Below are 25,686 nucleotides of genomic sequence, written 5' to 3'. Positions count from 1 at the left end.
TACTCGGCACAGTACTGGGCACCTAAGGCAATGCTTGTGTCCTTGCCATATGAAGCCACACTTACATGGAATCCGAGGGCAACTGCTTAAGAGGAAACTCACAATGAGCTGCCTGAAAACCATAAGACACCATGTGACTTTGGACACAGGAGAAATATTCTACAAATGTAGTTTTTTGAGCTTGTCAGATCAGGATCTTACAGACAACATCAGGAAAAATTTGATTAGTAACACTATAACATTGCAAAAAAGCATTTTCATCGCTAAGAAATAAACCACAAGTACGATAATCCAGCAGCTTAAAATGCAGTCCTTCAAAATACGAGAATAAAGCCCCCAGATTCCAAAACAAGGGTTTAACAAAAGCTACAATAGACAAATTGTTGAGCTTTATGTGTCTGCTCTTGGCCTTTGGAAACCCTTTTCTATAATACTTTATTTCCTATACATAAACAAAAGAAAAAATACTTATCAAACATCAAAATTTCTCCCTTAAACATGAGCCCTTGCCAACTCTCAACAATTGTATTGTATCCATAAATGTCTGATCAAATGATTTGCTGAGTCTTATTTCTTGTTTCTGTACTTACAACAAAACATTACTACTGACCATGTATTTCTAAACTTGGAGAAAAAGACCTCTTTTGTTTAAGGGTGTTTTGAACTAAATGAATATGGGTTATTGTTTTTTTCTTCTCTCCTTGGCAGGGTTAATGCTGGTATTTTCCTATCAGCTGTGATGAGTAATTTGTATAGTTATATGACTGGATTTTGTCACAACATCTACTGAGAGTTACCAGGATTTTTATTTGTGCGTGAATGATAGATATCGCAGGCACAAAAGCTGTCTTCAGTTTAGGACACATTGATGGCTTTCTACTCATGAGACGAGGAGGGGAAATCCTAACTTCACACAAAATGGAGAGAGGCCCTAAAACGTTCATTAAATCACAAATGCTAACTTTCACAGCTGGTAGTCAGCTGAAGCCATTTTAGTTTATGGATTCATGTCTGCAATTTCCCTTCCCCTGTAAGTCATGAAAAATATCCACCCAAGCCTTTTTTTTATATGCCAAATTTAAAAATGATTTTCTTTTGCAATTCTCTAGAAAAATGACAACAAAATTCTCACTAGTCTGTTCTTTCTCCCCTAACTTCTTTCAAGATCAACATACCACAAGTTTTGTAGGTAGTTAAGGTGATGTCTGAACATGGAATATGGAAATCCAAATTCAAAGGCCAGAAAGTTTGTGGAAGAAAACTATTCCTGTAGCAATTACCAGAGTCCAGAATCAAATCATTTAAGTGCTAGATCAACTAGGTTTCATCTCAACATCCAAAGTTTTATTACAGAAAGAGAATCTAGTCTTCTTTCCTGTCCTTTCTTCCCTACACATGTTCTAGAGTCTGTTTGGTCTTCTTGTTGTCTCTAATCACACACAGGTAAACTCCCACTGAGATGGAAAATGCAATCATTATATGAAAGCATGGAAGGGCATCTTTTTAGGCTACTTTTAGAAGCACCCAGAGGGGATCAATTCAATCTAAATCAATATACATTAAATGGACAAATTGCCTGCTGCCAGGCACACTGCCAGGTGTGAGCAGGGCCAAGGTAAGGGTTCTTACTCCTGAGCATCCCCGAATCTCATGGGAGAGGGAGGTGGAACTCAACAATTACAACACTGTGTGACAACTGCTCCATCAGAGAGGGGTCAAGGATCCATAGGGGTACAGGGGAAGAGACCTAGCTGGCTTGGAAGGGCCAGGAAGGACATTCTGGAAGAAATGGTCCTTCGGTTTAATTTTAAAGTGGATGAGGAGAAGAAGCTGACCCAAAAAGTGTAAGAGCATCTTCAAAAAAACGGTGATCAGAGAGAAGCTGGCAGAGCTGGGGCAACGGTACACTGTCAGGGCCCTCTAGATGACATGTGGAAGAAAGGAGACAGAAGAGGGTGGGAACGGTAGGCTGGGTCCAGATCACGATGGGGTTAAGATGTAACACCAAGGATGGGGAGCACTCACAGTAAGAGATATGGTTGTTTTGTGTTTTAAAACATCACCCTAAGCCTAACTGATGGTGTAGAGGTGGTTAAGGAGCCTACGGCAGTATCCAGGAAAGAAAGGGCCAACAAGGGTCTGATTTAAAAACTAAAAAAAAAAAACCAGTTGCCATTGAGTTGATTCCGACTCACGGTGACCCCATATGTACAGGGTAGAACTGCACTACATAAGTTTTCCAGGCTGTGAACTTTCAGAAGCAGACTGGCAGACCTTTCTTCCATGCTGCCTCTGGGTGGCTTTGAACTGCCAATTTTTGGGTTAGTAGTTGAGTGCTTGACTGTTTGCACCACCCAGAGACTTCTGAACCAAAAGCAGTGGGGGGAAAAAAGAAGTGGGAAGATTCAAAAGAGAGAACAGGAATTAGAATTTACAGGATTTAATGACTGAGGCAACAGCTCACCTCCCAAACAGTGGTGCCTATGCTTAGTCTGAGAGCTCTCTGAGGAAAGGAGTGTTTCATTTGCCAAAACCAACACCTAGCACTGCAACGGGGGTCCCTGGGTGGTGCAAATGGTTAAGCATTAGACTACTAGCCAAAAGGTTGGCAGTTCGAACCTACCCAGAGGCACCTCAGAAGACCAGCCTAATGATCTGCTTCCAAAGGTTACACACAGCCTTGAAAACTCTATGGAGCAGTTTTACTCTGCACACGTGGGGTCGCCATGAGTCAGGATGGACTCCACGGCTGCTAACAATGACGGCACCGTAACTGGAAGCCCTTAGGTGCTCCGTATGTATTGAATGACTGCTTAGATTAAGAATTTCAACTAACAACTCCCTTGGGCAGCACTTCCAACTCACTGACACAGTCAGATGAAGGTCTGTCTGCTAGCAGTGGCCTAAGGGAGCCCATGAAAGCTCTTGCCTGTTTTATTCAACCCTCCTTTTAGCTTCACTCAGGAAAGGACTCCTGGCTGATGGAGTATACTGTGAGGCCAGGCAGTGGTAATGACATTTAAGTTTATAAACTATCACAAATGTATAGCTATAAGAAAGCATGCCATGGGAAGAACTAGGGGTGTTTCATTAGTCGTCAGCCCCTAGAAGGAAAAGGAGTACTCTTGCTATGCCATTTATTTATTTGTAGCGGTAGGCAATTTCCAGCTACTTAACGTGTAGAACAAAATATGTAACTTGACTTGGACTGCTGTGAATGGCCAGCAGACGAGATGTTTAAGCTTACTGAGAAATTTAGAGGAACTAGAACATAAGGAGCCCTGATGGTACAGCGGTTAAGAGCTTAGCTGCTATCCAAAAGATTGGCAGTTCAAATCCACCGGCTGCTCCTTGGAAGTCCTGTGGCAGTTCTACTCTGTCCTATAGGGTCGCTACGACTCAAAATCGACTCTACAGCAATGGGGTTGTTTTTTTTTTGTTTAGAACATAAGGTTTCATTACTACTGTATCGGCTACACTATTGTTAAGGTCTCTATAAAATTTTATGCTTTGGTAATTTTTTTGTTAAAAAATACATTTTTCAAAAACTGATCTTTTGTTTAATTTTATAGTGTTTTAGGTTAAAGTTTATAGCACAAATTAGTTTCTCATTCAAAAATTTATACACAGGTTGTTCTGTGACACTGGCTGCCATCCCCACATTGTGTCAGCACTCTCCCCCTTTCCCGTTCTACCCGGGGTTCCCCATGTCCATTCGTCCAGTTTCTGTCCCTTCCTGCCTTCCTATCATTCCTTTTGGGCAGGTGTTGCCCACTTGGTCTCATATACTTGATTGAACTAAGAGGTACATTTCTCAAGTGTCTTTTATTTGTTTTATAAGCCTGTCTAATCTTTTTTTTTTTTAATCTTTAGCTGAAAGGCAGATTTTGAGAGTGGCTTCAGTTCTGAGTTAGCAGGGTGTGTGGGGGCCATAGTCTTGGGGGTTCCTCCAGTCTCTGTCAGACCAGTAAGTCTTTTTTGTGTGTGTGTGAATTTGAATTTTGTTCCACACTTTTCTCCCACTCTGTCTGGGACCCTCTATTGTGATCACTATCAGAGCGGTTGGTGATGGTAGCCGGGCACCATCTAGTTCTTCTGGGCTCAGAATGGTGGAGGCTGTGGTTTATGTGGTCCATTTCCTTGTGTCTTTGGTTTTCTTCATTGTCTTTTGCTCTGAATGTGATGGGACTAATAGATGTATTTTAGATGCTGCTCACAAACCTTTAAGACCCCAGACGCTACTCACCAAAGTAGGATGTAGAACACTTTCTTTATGAACTATATTATGCCAATTGACTTAGATGTCCCCCAAAACCATGGTTCCCAGCCCTCAGCCCCAGTAATTAGTCTCTCAATGTGTTTGGATTAGTCTAGGAAGCTTCTATGGCTTTGCCTTGGTCAAGCTGTGCTGACTTCCCCTATACTGTGTTGTCTTTCCCTTCACCTAAGTTAACATTTGTCTACTACCTAATTAGTAATTTCCCTTCTCCAAACCTCCCCTCCCTCATAACCATCAAAGATTTTGTGTGTGTGTATAAACTTTTTCTTGGGTTTTTATAATGGTGGTCTCATACAGTATTTGTCCTTTCATGACTGACTTATTTCACTCAGCATAATGCCCTCCAGATTCATCCGTTACATTTCTCAGATTCGTCATTGTTCTTTATTGTTGCGTAGCATTCCACTGTGTGTATGTACTATAATTTATCTATTCATCTGCTGATGGGCACTTAGGTTGTTTCCATCTTTTTGCTATTGTGAATCATGCTGCAGTGAACATGGGTGTGCATATGCCTATTCATGGGATGGTTTTTATTTCTCTAGGCTGTATTCCTAGGAGTGGAATTGCTGGATGGTATGGTACATCTACTTTTAGCTTTTTAAGAAGGTGCAATATTGTTTTCCATTGTGGTTGCATCATTTTACATTCCCACCAGCAGCGCTTAAGAGTTCCAATCTCCCTATAACTACTCCAACTTCTGTTATTTTCTGCTTTTTGGTTAGTGCCAGTAATGTCGAAGTGAGAAGATATCTCCATGTAGTTTTGATTTGCATTTTTCTAACGGCCAGTGACTGGGAACATTTCCTCATGTGTCTGTTAGCCGCCTGAACATCTTCTTTGGTAAAGTGTCTGTTCATATCCTTATTTGGATTATTTCTCTTTTTGTTGTTGAGCTGTCCAGGCCAGGGCTTTTTCAATCTCTTTGATCTCTTCTCTTTATGGATCCATTCAGATTTTCTATCTCAGCTTGTGTTAGTTTAAGTAGGCAGTGTGCTTCTAGAAATTTGCCCATTTCCTCTAGGTTCTTGAATTTGTTAGAGTACAGTTTTTCATAGTATTCTACTATGATTCTTTTTATTTTAGTTGGGTCTGTTTTAATGGTCCCTGTGTCATTTCTTACAGGTTATTTGCTTCCTCTCCTGTTTTTCTTTTGTCAGTTTGGTCAGTGATGTGGCAATTTTGTTGATCTTTTCAAAGAATCAACTTTTGGTCTTGTTGATTCTATTGTTTTTCTGATCACTATTTCATTCATTTCTGCTTTTATCTTTATCATTTCCTTTCTCCTGGTGCCTGTGGGCTTCTTTTGCTATTCTTTTCTACTTGTTTGAGTTGTAGGGCTAATGTTTTGATTTTGGCCTGTTTTTCTTTTTTAATGTGTGTGTTTATTGCTATAAACTGACCTCTGAGCACTGCCTTTGCTGTATTCCAAAGGTTTTGGTATGATGTATGTCTTAGTTATCTACTGCTGCTATAACAGAAACACCACAAGTGGACGGTTTTAACAAATTTATTCTCTCATAGTTTAGGAGGGTGTAAGTCCAAATTCAGGACTCCAGCTCTAGGGGAAGGCTTCCTCTCTCTGTTGGCTCTGGGGGAAGGTCCTTGTCATCAATCTTCCCCTGTTCTAGGAGCTTCTCAGTACAGGGACCCCAGGTCCAAAGTGTCTGCTCTGCTCTCAGCTCTTCTTTCTTGATGGTAGAAGGTCCCTTTCCTCTGTTTACTTCTCTCTTTTATATCTCAAAAGAGATTGACTCAAGATACAACCAAATCCTGTAGATTGTGTCCTGCCTCATTAACGTAACTGCCTTTAATCCTGCCTCATTAATATCATAGAGGTTAGGATTTACAACACATAGGAAAATCATATCAGATTACAAAATGGAGGACAACCACGCAATTAGTGGAAATCACACCTTAGCCAAGGTGACGCACACTTTTGGGGGACACAATTAAATCTATAACAATGTGTTTTCATTCTCATTTGATTCTAGGAATTTTTTGATTCCCTCTTTGGTTTCTTCTATTATTCAGTTGTTTTTAAGCAAGGTGTTACTCTAGTTTCCATGTATTTGATTTTTTTTCTTTGTTCTTCCTGTTATTAATTTCTACTTTTATGGTGTTGTGATCAGAGAGAATGCTTTGTATTATTTCAATGTTTTGGATTTTATTGCGGGTTGCTTTGTGACCTAAAATGTGGTCTATTCTGGAGAATGTTCCATGTATGTTGGAAAAGAATGTGTACTTTGCTGCTGTTGGGTACAGTGTCTTGTATATGACTATACGGTCAGGTTGGTTGATTGTGGCCTTTAGAGCTTCTGTATCTTGCTGAGTTTCTTTCTAGATGTTCAGTCCTCTACAAAGAATGGTCTGTTGAAGTCTCCTACTACTACTGTCAAGCTATTTCTCTTTCAACACTGTTGGAGTTTGTTTTATGTATTCTGGAGCTCTGTCATCGGGTGCCTAGATATTTATTAGGGTTATGTCTTCTTGGTGGATTGTCCCTTTAATCATTATATAATGTTTCAAACTGTTTTTCAAACCCGAAAATGAACTACAGGCTTAGAGGTGCCATCTTTTTAACACTTTCATTTTTAATATGCTTAGTATTAAGAAACCATTCCTGGATCTTCATTACATTTTTTTCCACATGGTTAAGTTTTATATAATTAAATGCAAGAACGGTACAAAATAGAGCTCTCAGAAATACAGTGTTTAAATTACTCAGGGTCATCAGCTCATTAAAAAAAATAGCTTTAATATGCAGGGTGTGATATTACTGATACCCTATTAAATACAAGGGTCAGTTAACCCCAATCATCAGAAAGGATGTCCTGAAGGGAACTGTTATTACAGTATTTTAAAGAAAAAAAGAATCATAAACCCCCCTAGAGAAGAGAAAAAAAAATTATGTTAACGGCTTTTCTTTACAGATATGATTTCTATTAGACAAGATAAAAACAAGTCTATTATATATATTTATCCACAGAATTAGAATATTAAACTTGAAAAAAACCCTGAATGTCTCTTTATAAAGGTTTTTCTTTACATAAGATGAGAAGGGAGGGGGCTGAGAGATGCTTTGTCCAGGGTCACACAATTAATTTTGTGGCTGAGAGCCAGAATAAAAAGCAAGTGACTATTCATGCCCACATCATGTCTGGCATTATGTTAAAACTCTATGTTCCATAAAAGCAATTTTTAAGCTGTTCCAGCAGTTGAGACCTGCAATGAAACAATGAAGGCTGTTCTAATCCCAAGTATATTTTTAGAAGCATTTATTGATGCCTGAGCACGTATTTAATTTTCTTTGAATTTTCATTCCAAACAAACAGCCTAAAATAGTTTTTGGCCCAATTAATGTAAATCCTTCATTGATCAGAGAGACATTTCCTCAGAAATCTGGTGGTCGAGGGAATCCACTTAACCTGGGAATAGAATACAGATGGGATAGATGGTGTCTTTATGCTGCCTGGTTAATGCTCAAAACAGATAAAAGGGTTAGGATGCTGTCTTGGGATTTTTCTTTAATCTTTGACACTGTCATTATCAGACTGCACTTTTAGCCTCAAGTTTGTCCAGAAGACCTCCAGCTGCTTCTGCCACTAGAATATTTCTTCCAGCATTTTCTACTCTTAAAAAAAATTGTGTCCTTTCAAAATATTCTCCCTACTCATTTGGAGAGGGAGATTAAAATTTTCATTCTAGTCCAATTGGATGGTCATGCCACCTGCTAATCTACAGCATGACTTCCATCAATTTCCAATTCTTGTTTTTATTTTACCTCAAGCTCTTTTCCCAAGAAACTCTTGATGTATTTAGTAGATAAGCTCCTACATCTGGAGGGGAAGCCAGGCAGGAGCAGATGGACATCTGAAAGCCTGGACACATCAGTTGAGTCGGAATCCTTCTCTGCCCTGGAAAGATGGCCAGAGGATCCCACGTATCAGAGAGATGTCTTTTTAAGGTGCTGACCCCAGGCTGCCCATCCACAAGTAGGATGGCCAGTGCTCTGCCTGAAGGAGGCTAGCACACATCCTCTGTGTGGCCTGCACAGCACGTTGGTCTATAAATCTGAGAGCTATATTCTCAACACGTTTTCCTTAATACGATTCATATCCTGCAGCAATTACAAGTTTGTTTCCCTGCAAGTTCTTATACTTTGTAAACTCGTAAGGCCCTGGTAACAAAATGCCTTTTCTCAATTTTCTTTTTTCTCAACTTGAATGTAGATAGCTTCCCAATGTAACTCACTTTTCTGGAATTGGGAGAGCAGTTCCCCCCGCCCCCCCCCCACCAAAATCTTATGGTGGTTGGCTATTTTAGGGTATATCAGCCCATGATAAAACTATTTAACTCATTATGAACCTGTAGGATAGTATAACGTCCCACCGAGACACAGAGTAATAAGAAAACATTGTGTTCCAAGTGGCAGCCAGTATGAACAATTTGCTCAGATCTCAGGCTCTGGTATTGGACCTTGTGGGGGTAAAGGACCTAGTGTTACCCCTTTAAGGTGGCCTTTGCCCTTGGCTCCTGAGAAATAACCCTTGGAGTAACTGGGGTGCCTTGGTCTGAAACTCACAGGCTACACCTGAGGATTTGTGCTGGCACATGGGGGTTGGCCAGACCAGAAAAGACTCACCTGGGAGGTTGATATTAACTGCCCTCAAGAGGCATGATTTAGCCTGTCATGTAGGACTGGCCAATAAAAGCCCAGAATCCTAAGGCTCAGAGAGCTTCCTGGTTGTTGAGCGAGCAAGTGCTCTAGGGAGGATAGTGTATCCCTTGGGACATGAAAGCTTCCCAATGGGGATCCTCCCAGACCTTGCCCTATGTGTCTTGTCATCTGTATACTTTTCGGCTGTAATAATTTTGTAGTAGTGAATACAGTACATGCTCTGTGAGTTTGGTGAATAGTTTGGTGAGTAGTTCCAGTGAATTATCAAACCCAAAGGGGCAGCAGGAGCAAGCAGGTCAGAAAGTAAGGGTTTTGTGTGGACTCCCGAGCTTTCGGCTGCCATCTTGAAGGGATGGGGGAAACCAGCCCTGAACTGGTGGCCAGCAGGTCAGAAAGTTGGGGTGTCATATAGACTCACCAAAACTTGAGGCTGGCAAGATGGCAGTCTGAAGGACAGTTTCCTTTTAACTGGTGAGCTCTGACCTAGTGCGGGTGACTAGAGTCAAAGGGAGAGTGAGTGCTGTGGGGTGAATGGCAATGAGGGAATGGGAGGACTGGAACCATCTCCCCATTTGGGGATTGGATTCATGCTGATCCAGACACTGCACAGACCCTGTAGCTTGGAAGCTGAGACTGTATAGGGGTAGAATCCGGTTCTCTGGATAAGAAAAGGGATGGGGCCCTGAAGTTCTCAAGAACAGAAGTTCTGGGGTGAGATGGCGAAGAGGGGACCAGTTTAGCATTTTAGGATTAAGACACCCAAGCTGGGAGTGAGGATACCAGGTCCTTTCCTCAATTTTGCCGTTCACTAGTAGGTGATCTCTGGGAGTCAGCTGATCCCTCTGAGCTGTAGACCCAACACTGAGGTCCCTTCCAGTTCTACCATTCTATGACCATGACAACCACAGAGGTGAGGGGGGCTGGCGAAGGGAAGAAATACTGAGGGGTGGAGAGAAGAGGGAAAGAGCAAGGGAGTCGTTCATGCACAGATAAAAGTCCCATTGCAGTTAACACACCAGAGTAAAGTACTGTGATCACCAAACCGTCTGTGACTTACAGGATGGCCCACAGAGACTGCACTGCACGTGATAACTTGTTCTCCATAAGGATGCAACTTCTTGTGTGTGTTCCTTACATCCTGGACAATAACATGAAGGAGAAAACTGACCCGAGCTCCAAAAGCATTTGGAAGTCCCCTCCTCCAGATGCTATCTACCTGCAGCTATGAACCAGCCCAGATTCCTGCAGGGTTCCTTTCTATGTAGGCAGGATGGGCTGGCAGGGTCGGGTGGGAGGCTGCCAGGGTGGGAGGTTCCTCGTGGCTACACCTATGGGCTTCTCCCTTCAACCCCACTCCAGGAGTAAGGCTAAGCCTCACAGCTCTCACCGTGCTACCTGGATTAACAGACGATTAACCTAGCACACATGGCCGTGTCGCCGACCTAACCTTTCTCTGGAGTCCCTGCACAATACAAATAGTTAACAGGCTCAGCTGCTAACTGAAAGGTTGGGAGTTCTAGTCAGAAGTGCCCTGGAAGAAAGGCCTGGTGATCTATTTCCAAAAATTAGTCACTGAAAACCCTACGGAGCACATTTCTACTCTGACACACATGGGTTCGGCAGGAGCTGGACTTGACGGCAACTGGTTTTGGTTAACCTTTCCTCTTCAGACCAAGGACCGCTGGCTGTGTGCATCTTTGCTGTTCCACTGAGAGGCTGACGGAGGCACACCACTGCCCCACTTTGGGTCCTGAAATCTTCATTTTACTTGATAATTCACTACAGAGAAGCCCTAGGCCTACACGAGCAATTTGGGGATTAATTTTTATCATTAACAAAATTTCACCATAACAAAATGCAGTTGATGCTCAAATATTTGTTGACTGGGCTTAACTCCGCCAAACCGTAGAGTAGATTTCAACTCATAGCGACCCTATAGAACAGAGTCGAACTGCCCCCATGGGGCTTCCAAGGCTGTCAATCTTTACAGAAGCATTCTGCCACATCTTTCTCCCACAGAGTGGCTGGTGGGTTCAAACAGTTGACCTTTTGGTTAGCAGCTGAGAGCTTAACCACTACACCACCAGGACTCAGCAGCATTCATTTTTTTTTTTTTTCTCCTTGCTTTGCTATGCTTAGCTTCCCTTCCCTTCCTCCCTCCCTCCCCCCCTCTGATTAGTAACACTTTGTGCTCAGGGAATATCTCAAAGATAATTAAAACACCAAAACTCTTCAATGGTTGCAACATACATTGTCCGGCAGTTCTAACCTGACTCAGTGTAGAAGCTGAAGCCGGCCTTACCACACATGGCCTCTGAGATTTGGCCCCTGGCTGCCTCGCAGACTTCATTGTTTCCAACCTCTCTACCTCTCCCTCACTCCCCACCAGCCACAGTGGAATTACTGGCAATACTCCTGGCAAACACCAGGCACACGGAACCCTTGCGTTTACTATACCCTCTGTCTGGAATGAGTCCCCAGATACCTGCAAGGCTCACTCCCAAACTTCCTGGCTAAGGCCTCTGTTCAAATATCAACTTTTCAGCAAGACCTTCCTTGATCTGGTGGTCACCACCCCCCGCCATTCTTCATTCCCCCCCTTACCCTGCCTTTTCCTTCATAGCATTGACTACTATATATTTATGTATTGTGTCTGTCCCTACTAAATGTGAGTGCCTGAGGGCTTGGCTTCTGTTGTTGCCATTGTTCACTGTTATATCCCCAGTATCTAGAAAAATGTTTTGCTCACAATAAGCACTCCGATATCTACCAAGTGAATTTATATTACTTTTGTTGTTCCTGTTAGCTGCCATGGCAAACCGAGGCACAATGACAGACATCTGCGATCCACAGGGCTTTCATTGGCTTAATTTCAGAAGTAGATCCTCAGGCCTTTCTTCCTAGTCTATCTTCGTCTGGAAGCTCCACTGAAACCTGTTCAGCATCACGGCAACATGGCACCACTGACAGAAGGGTGGTGGTCTTGCATGAGGTGCACTGGCAGGGAATTTAACCCCAATCTCCTGTATGGAAGGCGAGAATTCTACCAGTGAAGCACCACTACACTCTACAGTATTTTTATACCTTTAAATTAGACATAGAAACCCTGGTGGTATAGTGGTTAGGTGCTACAGCTGCTAACAAAAGGTTGGCAGTTCGAATCCACCAGGCGCTCCTTGGAAACTCTACGGGGCAGTTCTACTCTGTCCTATAGGGTCGCTATGAGTCAGAATCCACTCGAGGGCAACAGGTTTTCTTGAGAGCAGGGACTCAATGTCACCTGGAAGAGGAAGCAAAAGCTGCAGAAATCTGATCTGTTGGAAAACTCTGGGCTGTTGCCTGAAGCAAGTAATGTTTATCATGCCTGAAATATACATTCTTATTATTGTTGGGGAAACCCTGGTGGCATAGTGGTTAAGAGATATGGTTGCTAACCAAAAGGGTAGCAGTTTGAATCTACCAGGTGCTCCTTAGAAACTCTATGGGGCAGTTCTACTCTGTCCTACAGGGTCTCTGTGAGTCGGAATCGACTCAATGGCAATGGGTTTTTTTTTTTTTTTTTTATTATTACTGTTGAAATGAAAAGCAATCACCCACTTAATTTATAATTCAAAATGAGGAACAATCCCTCGCTCCCTGTCTGTCTGGTTGTTTGATTAAGGCCATTCATATTCACAGCACAGGAACTGATCACCCCCGGTTTCTTCTTTCACAGGAATAAAATTTCATCTACTTAAAAAAATGTGCTTGATAACTGGAGAGGGTATTTAAATAAGCTTTTTCCTCCTTTACCCACACCATTATCATAAAGTGGAGCTGCCTAAGGAACACTTCTGAATCCCACATGGGTCATGCTTTTATAGCCTCTTTCACTGAAAACTAGATTTTACTGAAAAAACAGATCAGTAGAGATCCTGCAATTCCAACTGTACTTGATTTAATTCTTAATAAGATAGTGGCAATAACCTTCCTTATATTCACCAGCGTTTACCATTTACAAAACTCCCTCCAGGCATGATCACATCCGAGCCTCACCACCACCCTCTGACATGGAGGGTCTGCGTGGTTCTGTGCACATTACGGTGAAGGACTGGGAGGCCAAGCCACCAGCCCATGAGTGCAAGGGACCCTGGCGGACCCCATGTCTTCTGACTTATGGCCCAGGGCTCAGGTAACCTTTATATAGTTATCGATGCGTGAAATGACACAGCCTGGGCAAACTTTCTAAATGCCATCGATATCTAAACTGTCATAAACGTCCAGGTAACTGTTATTTAGAAATTTTGTACATAAAAGCAATGCTTTTCAAAATGTGGTTGGATCTGAGTAACTTTCTGATTTTAATGCACGTCCTTACGTCAGTCTTGCACCAAAGTTAGATGTTCTCCATTGTGACAATATGAAAGATGATATTAATGAAAACATGAGAGGAAAGCTGAAATATGGATTCAATGGTTTTTTCACAGGAAGGAGCTTTGCTTTTCTCTCTTCTTTGATGGGAAAGGGTACTGCTATGCTGTGTGTGTGCACTTCCCAGGTGTTCACAATGATTTCTCAGCTGGGCAGTCAGATTTGTCTAAGTGATAAAAACCATTAGGAGCCAGCCACATCAGTTAAACTGAATTCAAAGTATTTATGAGGCCACTGTTACCTGTTCAATACAATTGCTGTGGGGGTTAACCAAGTTTAAGACTAAACCTTTACCCTAAACGTACTTCAGAATCTTGGTGATACCAGCATCCAAGACAAGGTATATAATTAGGTACTAAACTAGGTAAATGCCACTGAAATTCAGAGAAGGGCAAGCTGGAAAGGTCACAGAATGTTCCCTGGGGTTGGCCAAGTCCTGAAAGATGAGTAAAGAGGACTGGAAAGCTTTCCCAGCAGAAGTGATAGCTTAGCTTAGAAAAGCAAGGGTGGAAATAAACTCGGCATGCCAATTAAAAATACAAATCTACGTGGGAATGCTTTAGTGAGGCTCCTTCCGTGGATCTGCCGTGCATGTCCATGTCAAGAACTCTGGGACCCTGGGCCTCTTAGCAGAAATGATGAAGAGGACTTCTGGGGAAGATGGTCCATTATTTAGAGAAAAAAACTAACACCCAAGTGAAAGAAGGGAAGACGGCCATAACCTGGAGGTAGGGATGAGATGCCCTAAGAAGGCAAGAAGGGATCAAGGGCCCATTGCAGGACCTGGGTTCATACATACAGGAAGAAATGCTCAGCCCTCAACAAGACAAAGGATTGGTGATCCTCTAATCTTTCCTGGAAATGAATTTCAAGTTCCTCAAAAGCGTTTTAAAATTGAGAAAAGCAGGTTGCCTTTGGGAAGTCTAACTTGAACTGGGCTCGATCAGAGATCAAGCAATCTAGGGTTGTCCAAATCTTCAAGAAAAAACGAAAAAGCCTTCCTTTCACCTTGGGACTGCCAACAAGAACAACAGGAGGACAGGGTGGGAAAGGGACAAAAGCAGGCAGTAGGGCGATATAGCCCAGTGCTCGGCTTCAGACGGTAAACAGACATTTACAGAATGAGATCACCAATAGCCGTTGAGAAGCTGGAAAACTCAATGGTTGCTAGCAGTTCAAGCTACTGGCAGCTGTTGGCTATCCTGGCACGTAAATACCCACAAGGAAGTCCTGGGTGAAGGTGGGTGGAGCCAAACACTAATGCAACCTTCACTCAAATTCTATCCCCTGCCCAGGACCAGGGAGAACGAGTTTTACATTTGTAAGAAAACACAGTCATTATATATCAATCTACTTCCTTATAGGGGAGCCTGGCCTCTGGGGAAGAGAAGAATTGGCTGGCCTCCTTGGCATGGTCCCCACTGCCACAGATATTACAGAGCCCTCACTAGTTTCAAGAGGCTACAGGAAGGCAGAGACATGAGTACAGACATGTCCCATCTTGTCTAGGAGATATACTGCTTAAATGAACAGATGAAAATAATTCAAATTAGCCCCAGCCTGTGGCCTCCAGCCCCGTCTGAAGTGGGTGGGCCCCTCAATGGATAATTTCAGAGTACTTTACTCTAACCCATTTACTTCCTCAAGGAGCAAACCTTGCCCTTCTCCTTCTCCTGCCATTACCATACCCGTTGCCCTCGAGTCCTGCCATTAGCCATCTCAAATCCTCAGTAGAAGGAAAGGCCTGGAATTATATTTAAATATCTGCTGAGCAAGCCTCCTCTTTCCCACTGATTACAAAAAGTCAACTGCAGTCCAATTTTGGAATCACTTACCTTCTGAATCCAGGGTTAGGAAAGACTCCCCAGACACCAATTTTCTTGCCATCTCGTTGGCAAGCCCAACTGCTTCTACTGAGAGGCTGGAGAACCATCAGGGAATGAGTTCCTTCTTTCTTCTCTGCCTTTCTTATAATGCCTGAGCCCTGCGATGATAAAGTTTCGATTTACTCTCTGTGTGTTTGGGCCTTACTGCTCCTCCCCTGCTTGAAGTCCCTTCTGGTGCTGCAAAGTCCTGCCCTCAGCAGGAGAGCACCTGAGAACAGCTTGAAACCTGCAATGCCACAAGGTGGCTTGCATTCAGAATTTCTGCAGCACCTGACACAGGTAATTCAATTATGTAAGAATTGCCTAAAACGCCCCCCTTTCCTTCCCTGCCCAGATTTAGTTAATTCACCGAGCCCTAGCAACAACCAAAAAGACCAAAGCTATTGCCATCGAGTCGATTCTGACTCATGGTGACCCCATTTGCTACAGAGCAGAACATTCCAAGGAGTTTTCTTGGCTGTACACTTTATGGAAACAGATCGCCAGGCCCTTCCTCAGTGGCACCGCTGGGTAGGTTGGAACCATCAACCTCTAGGGTTTGTGCCACCCAGGGACCTGTCCTAGTGATGATGTTGTGGTTAGAGTCGATTTCAACTCACGGAGACCCCATGTGTGCCGGATAGAACTCTTCCACGGGGTTTTCAAGGTTTTGACCTTTTGGAAGCAGACTGCCAGGCCTGTCTTCTGAAGCACCTAAGTAGGTTCCAACCACCAAGCTTTCTGCTCGTAGTCCAGTGCTTAACTGTTCATGCCACCCAGAACTCAGTACTAAATGTCCCGCTACCAAGTCCCTGGTTCATGTGCTCACATCATCTCTAACTGGCACCACTCTAGGATGCTGCCTTCTGGTTGATCTGCCTCTAGCCTTGCTTGCCTCCCATCCACACACTATGCGGTTGCTAAAGTCAGCTGACTCTAAAAGACCTGACCTAAAACATACTCCATGTCTTCTTTTTGCCAATGGTATAAAACAAAGTTCCTCAGCAGGACTTACATCTCCTAATTTCTGGGGCCCCCTCCCCCCCCCAGATATCATGTATCTTTTCCTAAAACTCCTTGTTGTTCTCCACAGCACCTCTGTGCCTCTGGCTCTGCTGCCTTTCTTATCTTACGTATCTGGCAAACCACTACTTAGCTTTCATATCTAGGTTTGAAAGTTGTCTCCACCAAGAAGCCCTCCTGGACTTCCCCAGGTAGCCCCAGACACCCCTTTTCTCACTTATCTTTACCCAACCTAAAACTAAACCATTCCTGTCAAGTCGGTTCCGACTCATAGCAACCCTATAGGACAGAGCAGAACTGCCTCATAGGGTTTCCAAGTGTCATGGATTGAATTGTGTCCTCCGAAAATATGTCTATCAATTTGGATAGGCCATGACTCCCAGTATTCAGTGATTGTCCACCATTTTATCATCTGATGTGATTTTCCTATACATTATAAATTCTGTCACTATGATGTTAATGAGATAGACTAGTGGCAGTTGTGTTGATCAGATCTACAAGATTAGATCGTATCTTAAGCCAATCTCTTTTGAGATATAAAGGAGAGAAGTGAGCAGAGAGACAGGGGGAACTCATACCACTAAGAAAGCAGCACCGGGAGCAGGTTGTGTCCTTTGCACCTGGGGTTCCTGCATGGAGAAGCTCCTAGATCAAGGGAAGATTGATGACAAAGACCTTCCTCCAGACCTGACAGAGAAAGCCTTCCCCCGGAGCTGACACCCTGAATTTTTACTTCTAGCCTACTAGACTGTGGAGAATAAATTTCTCTTTGTTAAAGCCATCCACTTGTGGTACTTCTGTCAAAGCAGCACTAGATAGCCAAAACAGAACTTGGTACCAGGAGAGCGGGGTGCTGCTCTAACAGATACCGAAAATGTGGAAGCGGTTTTGAAACTGAATAGATAGAGGACTCAAAAGGAAATACAGAGAGCTGCTACACTGGAGACAGAAGGTGCAGATGGTGAGAATCAGCAGCAGAGAACCAACAGTAGAAGAGAACTGGAAGCAGCAGAACCAGGAGACCAGCGCCAGAGAGTGCCGGAGCCAGCCAGCCCACAGAGTGAGAGAGTTCATTGCCTGTGCGCAGGAGGCTTCCTGGCAGAGTCGGGTGTCTCCGGGCACTTATCGGAGGAGCTAGGCTTGCTGACCCATGGAGCAAGAGAGCTGAGTGCCTTCCAGCAGAAGTTTACTAGTAAGGTGAGGTGCCTCCAGGCACTTAGCGGTAGAGCTACAAAGCTCTGGAACACTTGCCCCAGTAGGGCAGATTTGGGCAGTGAGGACCTAGAGGCCAAAGAACCAAGAAGCAGAAGCTGAAGAAACAAGGAACACAGGAGGTATGGCCACAACCTCTGGGGTCTCAAAGGGTGGAGCCATGGCCTCTGTTGTTTCTAAGGGTGTAGTCACCACTCAGATAGACTAAGACAATGGTGCACCTAAAGTCGAAGAACCAGAGCTGCCGTTCCAGTGGGCTAGAAGGCAGAGCTGAAGCCCAGGGCCAAGGTGGACTCCACAAACAATCCAGAGAGTGTGGCCAATACCTAGAGTCTGAAGGGCAGGGCCAGCCATTATATAATGGTCTCAGAGAACAGATGATTGTTTTCAAGGCCTTGACGGCTAATGTAATGTGTTCTGCTGACTTACTTTGTGCCTGTTATCCCTTCTTTCCCTCCAATTTCTCCCATTTGTAATGGAAATGTCTAGCTTGTGTCTGTTCTACCATTGTACTTTGGAAGTAGATAACTTGTATTCTAGATTTCACAGACGAGGAAGAATTTTTAGATTTTGGGCTTGGAGTTGATTTAAGACTTCTGCTATGATATGATGGGGTGAATATATTTTACTTGCGGCAAAGACATGAATTTTGGGGGGCCAAAGAGTGGAATGTCATGCATTGAATTGCATCCCCCCAAAATATGTGTACCAATTTGGCTAGGCCATGATTCCCAGTACTATGTGATTGTCCACCATTTTGTCATCTGATGTGACTTTCCTATGTGATGTAAATCTAATCACTATGATTGATGTTAATGAGATGGATTAGTGTCAGTTATGCTGATGAGATCTACAAGATTAGATTGTGTCTTAAGCCCATCTCTTTTGAGATATGAGAGAGAGAAGTGAGCAAAGAGACATGGGGATCTCATACCACCAAGAAAGCAGCAGCAGGACCAGAGTGCATCCTTTGGACCCAGGGTTCCTGTGTGGAGAAGCTCCTGGACCAGGGGAAGATTGATGACAAGGACCTTCCTCCAGAGCTGACAGAGAAAGCCTTCCTCTGGAGTTGATGCCCTGAATTTGGACTTCTAGCCTACTAGACTATGAGAAAATAAATTACTCCTTGTTAAAGCCATCCACTTGTGATATTTCTGTTAAAGCAGCACTAGATAACCAAGACACCAAGGTTGTAATCTTTACAGAAGCAGACTGCCACATCTTTCTCCCAAGGAGCAGGTGGTAGGTTTAAACCACTGACCTTTTGGTTAGCAGCCAAGTGCTTAACCACTGCACCACCAGGGCTCCTTTATCTTTACCCACAGCACATATTTTCATTGTAATTGTCTGCACATCTGGCCCTCCATTCGACTGTAAGCTCTCAGGTTCTCAATATTTGCTGACTGAACTGATGAATTAAATGAGTGGATGGAATATGGACCTGAAGGAGGTTGGTCTAAAGATACAGATTTGGAGACACTGGTGTGTGCGTCACTGACACAGTCAAGAAGAAAAATACGTCCCCAGGGAGAGCACAGTGGGCCGCAACTTGAGAACACCAAGACTAGAATTGAGGGAAAAGAGACGACAGACTCTTAAAGAAACTAAGAAAGAGGAGTCCAAAGAGCACAAGGAGAACTAAAGGTACAGAATCCCAGAGGCCAAGGCAGAAAAGGTTCAAGAAAGAGGGAATGGTTGACACTGAGCTAGTCCTTTACAGTGGAAAAATAATTATTGCATTGTATATAAGGAAGTTTCAACAAAAATCTTATGAAGTTATGTAAGGGAAACAATACTACGTGGATATAAGATCCAGTTTTGTCTAACTTATTAAGATAAATCTTAAGACTTACTGCTCTTGTTTCCAGAATTTCAAATATCAGATTTTGCTAGTCCAGGGCTTCCTCTGCCAGGCTGTCTGAAAAGTTGGTTTTTCTCTTACTCATTTTTTCTTACATATAGTTCAGTTTCAAGACAGAGCCACTGTTTTAACACCAAGGTGGAAGATTTCTTCAGTCTGCATTTTCCAGACACACGGAGATGTCAACTTAACCGGACTTAAGCTCTTACAAGACAGGTATTGGGGCCTTGCACATAAAACAAACTACATGGAAACGTCTGGAAATAACAACTGTATTACTTATAGTTGAACAAGGAAGTTAGGCCATCTAGCATTATGGCAGTTCCCATCTCACCAAATACAGAGCCCTTGCCAGAGAGTGCTAACTGATTGTGGCACTTTCTCGGCTGAGCCAGTAGAAGTCCCCAGGCACTGCAAGCGGCCACTGCCAAGCGGTCAGAGTTGGCCCAGGTGAGACCTCATCATTCCCAATGGACATTTCAGCTGTCCCAGCTCCCTGCTCATGTCTGCATGGTATGCAGACGGCGTGCAAGCAGACAACAAGCAAGCAGAATCAAAGTAGTCAAACGGGGACTCTGCCCTTCTGTTTTACTTTCTTGGTCCTTCTACTGCCTGGTGTTACTTCTAATTGTGAATAAAAGTTTTCTTAAGATGTTAATTTCACACACACATACAAATGCTGTCATGTCAGATCAAGACAGAGAACTGAATTATAACATGTAACAATAGAGATTCCAGACCTCTGTTGTACATAGGGTCGCTATGAGTCAGAATCGACTCAACAGCATCTCACAACAATTAACTTGCTGACCACCTCTGACTAGACACCCTTTGTCAAACTGCTCTAGGAAACTTGGGGTTTAGCTATACTTTGCATTTTAGAGGAAAGCCTGGTGGCATAGTGGTTAAGTAGTACGGCTGCTAACCAAAAGGTTGGCAGTTCGAATCCGCCAGGCGCTCCTTCGAAACTCTACGGGGCAGCTCTACTCTGTCCTACAGAGAGAGTCGCTATAAGTTGGAATTGACTTGACGGCAGTGGGTTTGGTTTTTTGCTTTTTAGAAAGATAAATCTGGCAGCAATCTATTCAGGTCATGTTCCCATTTAATAATCCTTATCTGTTTTCTCATTGTCTACCTACAATAGACTAAAGTCCAAGCTCTCTGGCATAATATCTTTTGCTGTTGCTGTGTGTTGTCAAGTCGATTCCGACTCCTAGTGACCCTATTAGACATAGTAGGACTGTCCCATAGTGTTTCCTAGGCTGCAGTCTTTATGGGAGCAGATCGCCGGGCCTTTTTCCCATGGAGCAGCTGGTGGATTTGAACTGCCAACATTTGGTTAGCAGAGTGCTTAACCACTGCACCACCAGGGCTCCCTGGCATGACTGGTATAACATCCAGTTCATCACAGTGAAAGGACCCCTTCATCCTTCTTCTCCTTCCCCTGCCAACTACGCCCTCAACACCAAATTCTATGTTTATATATGGTTGTATTAACTTTGTATTGCCACTGCCACAAGTTACCATAAACTGAGTGGCTTGAAACAACACAAATTTACAGTTCTGTAAAAGTCAACACATTCTATTGAGCTGAAAAAGTGCTGGCAGGCTGAGTTTCTTCTGGAGGCCCTAGAGGAGAAGCTGGTTCCCTGCCTTTTCCAGCCTCTAGAGGCTGCCAGGAAACCCTGGTGGCGTGGTGGTTAAGTGCCACGGCTGCTAACCAAAGGGTCAGCAGTTCAAATCCGCCAGGGGCTCCTTGGAAACTCTATGGGACAGTTCTGCTCTGTCCTATAGGGTCGCTATGAGTTGGAATCGACTCGACGGCACTGGGTTTGGTTTGGTTTTGGTTAGCGGCTGCCAGCATTCTTTGGCTTGTGGCCCCCTCCCATCTTCAAGGTCAGCAATGGCCAGCCACACCATTCTCACATCACATCACTCTGACACTGACCTTTTTAAAAGGGTCGTTGTGGTTACACTGCGCCCACCTACATGATCCCAGACAATCTCCCCATCACAAAATCCTCAACTTGATCACATCTACAAAGTCCCTTTTGCCACGTAAGGTAACATATTCGGTTTCCAGGGACTAAGAAGTGGACATCTTTGGGGGTGTTACTATTCTGCCTACCACGATGATGCTGCTCCTTCGAGCTGGGGCATCCACTTCACTGCCGAGACGAGTCCTACCCATTCCTCAGGCACATGTTAAAATCCCACAGAAATGGTACCTCTTCCATGAGGCTGCCCACTGCCTCCTCCTCCAGCCTCAGGGGCTCCTTCCTGTCTGTCTCCTCAGCCCAGTGTACATAGGACTCCCCCTCCCGCAGCACTACCTGGTACTCCAATTTTTTGTCCTGAAGCACATCTCTCTGACTAGGTCGTGAGTCACTCTGTCTTATTCATTTTTGCAGCCCCAGAGGCCTAACCATTAAAGTTCGTGGGAAAAAAAAAGAATGTGATATTTTAATAAGTACAGGCCTCAAGTGGAGGCTGAGGCAAGACCAATAAATTCACAGGACTTCTACTTTGAGTATAACTTAAAGAAACTTTCTGGCAGCTCTTAAGTGGTTAGTATCACATAATCAATCAAACATCTTAATCCTCTAGCAATTATAGAAACAAAAACCAAACCAAACCTGTTGCCGTCGGGTCGATTCCGACTTACTGCCACCCTACAGGACAGAGTAGAACTGCCCCAGAGTTTCCAAGGAGCGCCTGGTGGATTCAAACTGCAGACCTTTTGGTTAGCAGCAGTAGCTAGGGAGACATTATATACCAAACCAAAAAAAAACCAAACCCAGTGCTGTGGAGTCGATTCCGACTCCTAGCGACCCTATAGGACAGAGTAGAACTGCCCCATAGAGTTCCCAAGGAGCACCTGGCGGACTTGAACTGCCAACCCTTTGGTTAGCAGCCACAGCACTTAACCACTACGCCACCAGGGATTCTGCATTATATACAGCAACCTTAAAACCAGCCGTTTGCATCTATTTCTAACTTTAACGTCATTCACCACGGATCACAAAACGTTGACAAAGTTTCATCACCCTTCTGAGCCCGGCTAGGAAAGCGCATACCGCCTGGCCCATGCACTTGGTCAGGCTGGGGAAGTGACATTATGTGTATGATTTATGAATTCCAAAAAAGTGACACGGGCCTCACAAATCTGACTCAGCTGTGTTGGAAGTTAAAAGCAACTCTGCCACAATATTGATTTGGTATTATTCCAGTATCTGAGTCCCTGCACTCAGATCAATAAATAATTAAACAGTCCAAATTAAGCAGTGTTTAAATAGGCTCAAATACACGGCCAGCCAAGAGAGGAGCTGAATAAATCGAGATCACGTGAATGGGGGAAGATATACTTTTAAAGGTAAGAACTTGCTATGAATTTCTCATGTCACTTACAACACCATACAGTATATAAATCTAAAGACAAGAAAATAAAACTAAAAAATATGTGTCTAGCCACTCAGCTACAAAAACCCAACAGAAAGTTCAAAGGAGATTACTGCCTGTTTCCCAATTTGAATATTAAGTGTACTTTGCTATTCTTTTTTCTTCATTAGCAACTTAAATCCTGTTGGTTTTGTTAGTTTTAGGTTAAGTTAGAAGAATGCCAAAAAAAGAAAAAACCAAACCAAATTCCAAAGAGTGCCCAGCAGAGTCAAACTGCCGACCTTTTGGTTAGCAGCTGTGGCACTTAACCATTATGCCGCCAGGGTTTCCTAGAAGAATGTGGACTTCTTGAAATCAAGAGCGGTGTTTAAATATGGCTTTTGTTAAACTCCACTGTCTTTTCCTAACACTCAGAAAACAGTTTTTTTTTAATCCAGAGGGGGGCCTGTTGGTCTACGTTAAACTTCACATTACAAAAGGGAAACAGGCCTAGCTGCTTCCTCTAAGTCAAGAACTCAAAGCTGAGAAGAGGCTTGATGGAATTCCACTTGGGACTGCAGTCTTCACAAGAGACAGAAGTTGTACATACGTACAGCACCTCACAGCAGATCTTAAACTCGATGCATTTAACACCATCCGCTTCCGTGTAGAAGAACCCATTGCCATTGAGTTGATTCCAACTCATAGCAACCCTACAGGACAGAGTAGAACTGCCCCACAGGGTTTCCAAGGAGCACCTGGTGGATTTACACTGCCAGCATTTTGTTTAGCAGCCAAGCTCTTAACCACTGCACCACCAGGACTCCCTCCCCTACAGAAGAGGGGAGGACAATTTCCCAACATTTGTGTTGGATTTTACAAAGTTCAATTTTTTTTCTGTGAACATATTTGAAAATACATTTAGAAACAATGAAGATTACCAACCAAACTATCTGGCTAAAATGAAGGTTATAAGGTCTAATTTGTAGAAATAGTGACCATGTTGTTCGTGTTGTCTGGACATTTCAAGCCTTTTCTATTATTAGATCTTAGTTATATATGACCACAGGATAGAAGCCACTTGGGGAAATCATCCATGTATCTGGAACTGGAGCTAGAGCTAACAAGCAAGAACAAACATTAAAAGCTATTCACAATCCAATGAAAAGTCAATGCGTTTATTAAGCTCTATTAAGAATGCAAACAAGAAGTTTTGTAATAAGCTTAATAAATAAAACAATTGAACCCACTAAGTGGTACTTACAGAAACAGACGTTTAAGAATTTAGCTTCAGTAAGACACAGAACCAGTTCCCACTAGAACACAGATTGTTTTTCTTGCCCCTATTAGATCCAATAATTCTAACAGTGGTAGCAGTGCTAAATGTTTTAGGTAGAATCCATAGTAGAAACCCCAGTGGGACCTACAAACTGAATTTTCTGTGTAAGTAAAATGCCAGTAGAACTACATTGTTCTAACTTAAATTCTCTTCTGAAAATCAATCTTCTTCCATCTTGCATTTCATCCTGAACAATTTTACTATGTTCAACATAGTAGCAACTGAGAAAAAAATGTGTTTCATCTAGAAACAAAGTGAGAAAACTTTACAAAAAACATTAGGCTTCTGCAGTGCTAGATTTCCAAGCTTTTAATATAAAACTAAGATAACACAAAATAAAGACTGCTTAAACCCTATGGGGCAGTTCTACTCCGTCCTATACAATCGCTATGAGTCGGAATCGACTCGATGGCAAGGGTTTTTTTTTTTTTTTGGTACAGAAGCCAAACTTTTCTGTTCAAGTACCCTTAAAAAACAGTACCAATTCAACCTTAAATAGGTTAATTTCTACAGTGGGAGCAGATAATGATCTTGAAAACATTTCTTCTTTTTTGCCACCTTGTTTTTTAAATCTTGCAACTTGCATGCAAGCTCAAGTTTTTTTTTTTTTTTGGAGGGGGCAGGTTAATGCTGGGGATTAAAATAAATCGGCTCTGCAATTACTTTGTCTTTTAAGCCCATGAAGCATGTTTTCCCGTTCCAAGCCAGGAAGCAATTTGATGTCAACTTGCTATAGAGTCAAATGCGACAAACTCTGAGAGCTGGAGTTGGAGGCGGCGGCGCGCGGCACCACAGCTTTCAGCACTCCTGCGGCATCAGGACGTGGTGCCCTCCTGGCTCCCGACGCTACACCCGCACCCACGGCCTTCGGCCCCCACATCAGCACATCCTCCCCGCGACACTTCCCCTTGCCCAAGGGAAACTGAGGCACGAGGATGCTAGCGATCGGAGGTTAGCGAAGGCCCCCGCCGCTGCTCGAGGGGGTGGGGGTGGGGGAACGTCGGGCGCGCCGGAGACCTGGAGGATCCCCCGCAGCGCGCGGGGGACAACAGGCTTTCCGCCTTCCAGAGGTTACGGCACGAGCCCGGGACGCAGCCATTCCCAAACCACCGGCCCGGGTCCCGCCCCGCGCGGATCACCCAGCATCCAGCGACCCCCCAGGAACCGCTGCAGGGACCTCGGGCGCCTCCCAGCGCGCAGCCCCCTCTGCCAGCCCAACGCCCCGAAGTTCCGCGGCCAGAGCTCTCCGCCCCTGCCCAGGCACCGCCGGCGGCAGAGACTCGGCCGCCGGCTCGGTGCCGGGCTCCCACCGCCCGCGACCCGCCGCCCTGGCTCATGGGGCGCCCCAGCTAACCTGACGCCGCCGCGCCACTCAGGTGGCTGCCGTGCGCCCCTCGCCATGGCCAGCTGCGAGCTACCGCACCGCCGCGCTCGGGGCCCGACAGCAGCTACTGCGGGTGCTCGCAGCGATGCGGGCTGCGCCACGGGCGGCCGGGAGCGCGGAGCTTCCCACCTACCGGGGCTGGAGCCGGCCGCTGCCGAGCATGCCCAGTGCGACCGCCGGGCGGCGCGGAGGCGCGGGGCCCGGGCCGGAGTTACCACCGGGTTTTCGCGGCAGCCGAGGGCGGGGCGGGGCGG

At 44.2% G+C, this 25,686-nt stretch overlaps 1 protein-coding gene across 1 annotated transcript in view; it reads right to left on the bottom strand.

The window, feature by feature from the left end:
• The window catches only part of MFAP3L (microfibril associated protein 3 like), a 53,352-nt gene extending 27,876 nt beyond the window's left edge, over window positions 1-25,476 (bottom strand). The window contains exons 1-2 of the mRNA XM_064273576.1: window positions 25,403-25,476; window positions 15,206-15,354 (exon numbers count right to left, since the gene is read on the bottom strand). The gene's annotated coding sequence lies outside the window, so the exon portion shown is untranslated. The remainder of the gene's footprint in view (window positions 1-15,205; window positions 15,355-25,402) is intronic.
• Between the last annotated feature and the right edge of the window lie 210 nt (window positions 25,477-25,686).

This window comes from Loxodonta africana, chromosome 21, assembly GCF_030014295.1.
Source record: "Loxodonta africana isolate mLoxAfr1 chromosome 21, mLoxAfr1.hap2, whole genome shotgun sequence".
Taxonomy (NCBI): Eukaryota; Metazoa; Chordata; class Mammalia; order Proboscidea; family Elephantidae; genus Loxodonta; species Loxodonta africana.
The sequence above is the reverse complement of the archived record's forward strand: the minus strand, read 5'-3'. Positions and strand labels throughout refer to the sequence as shown.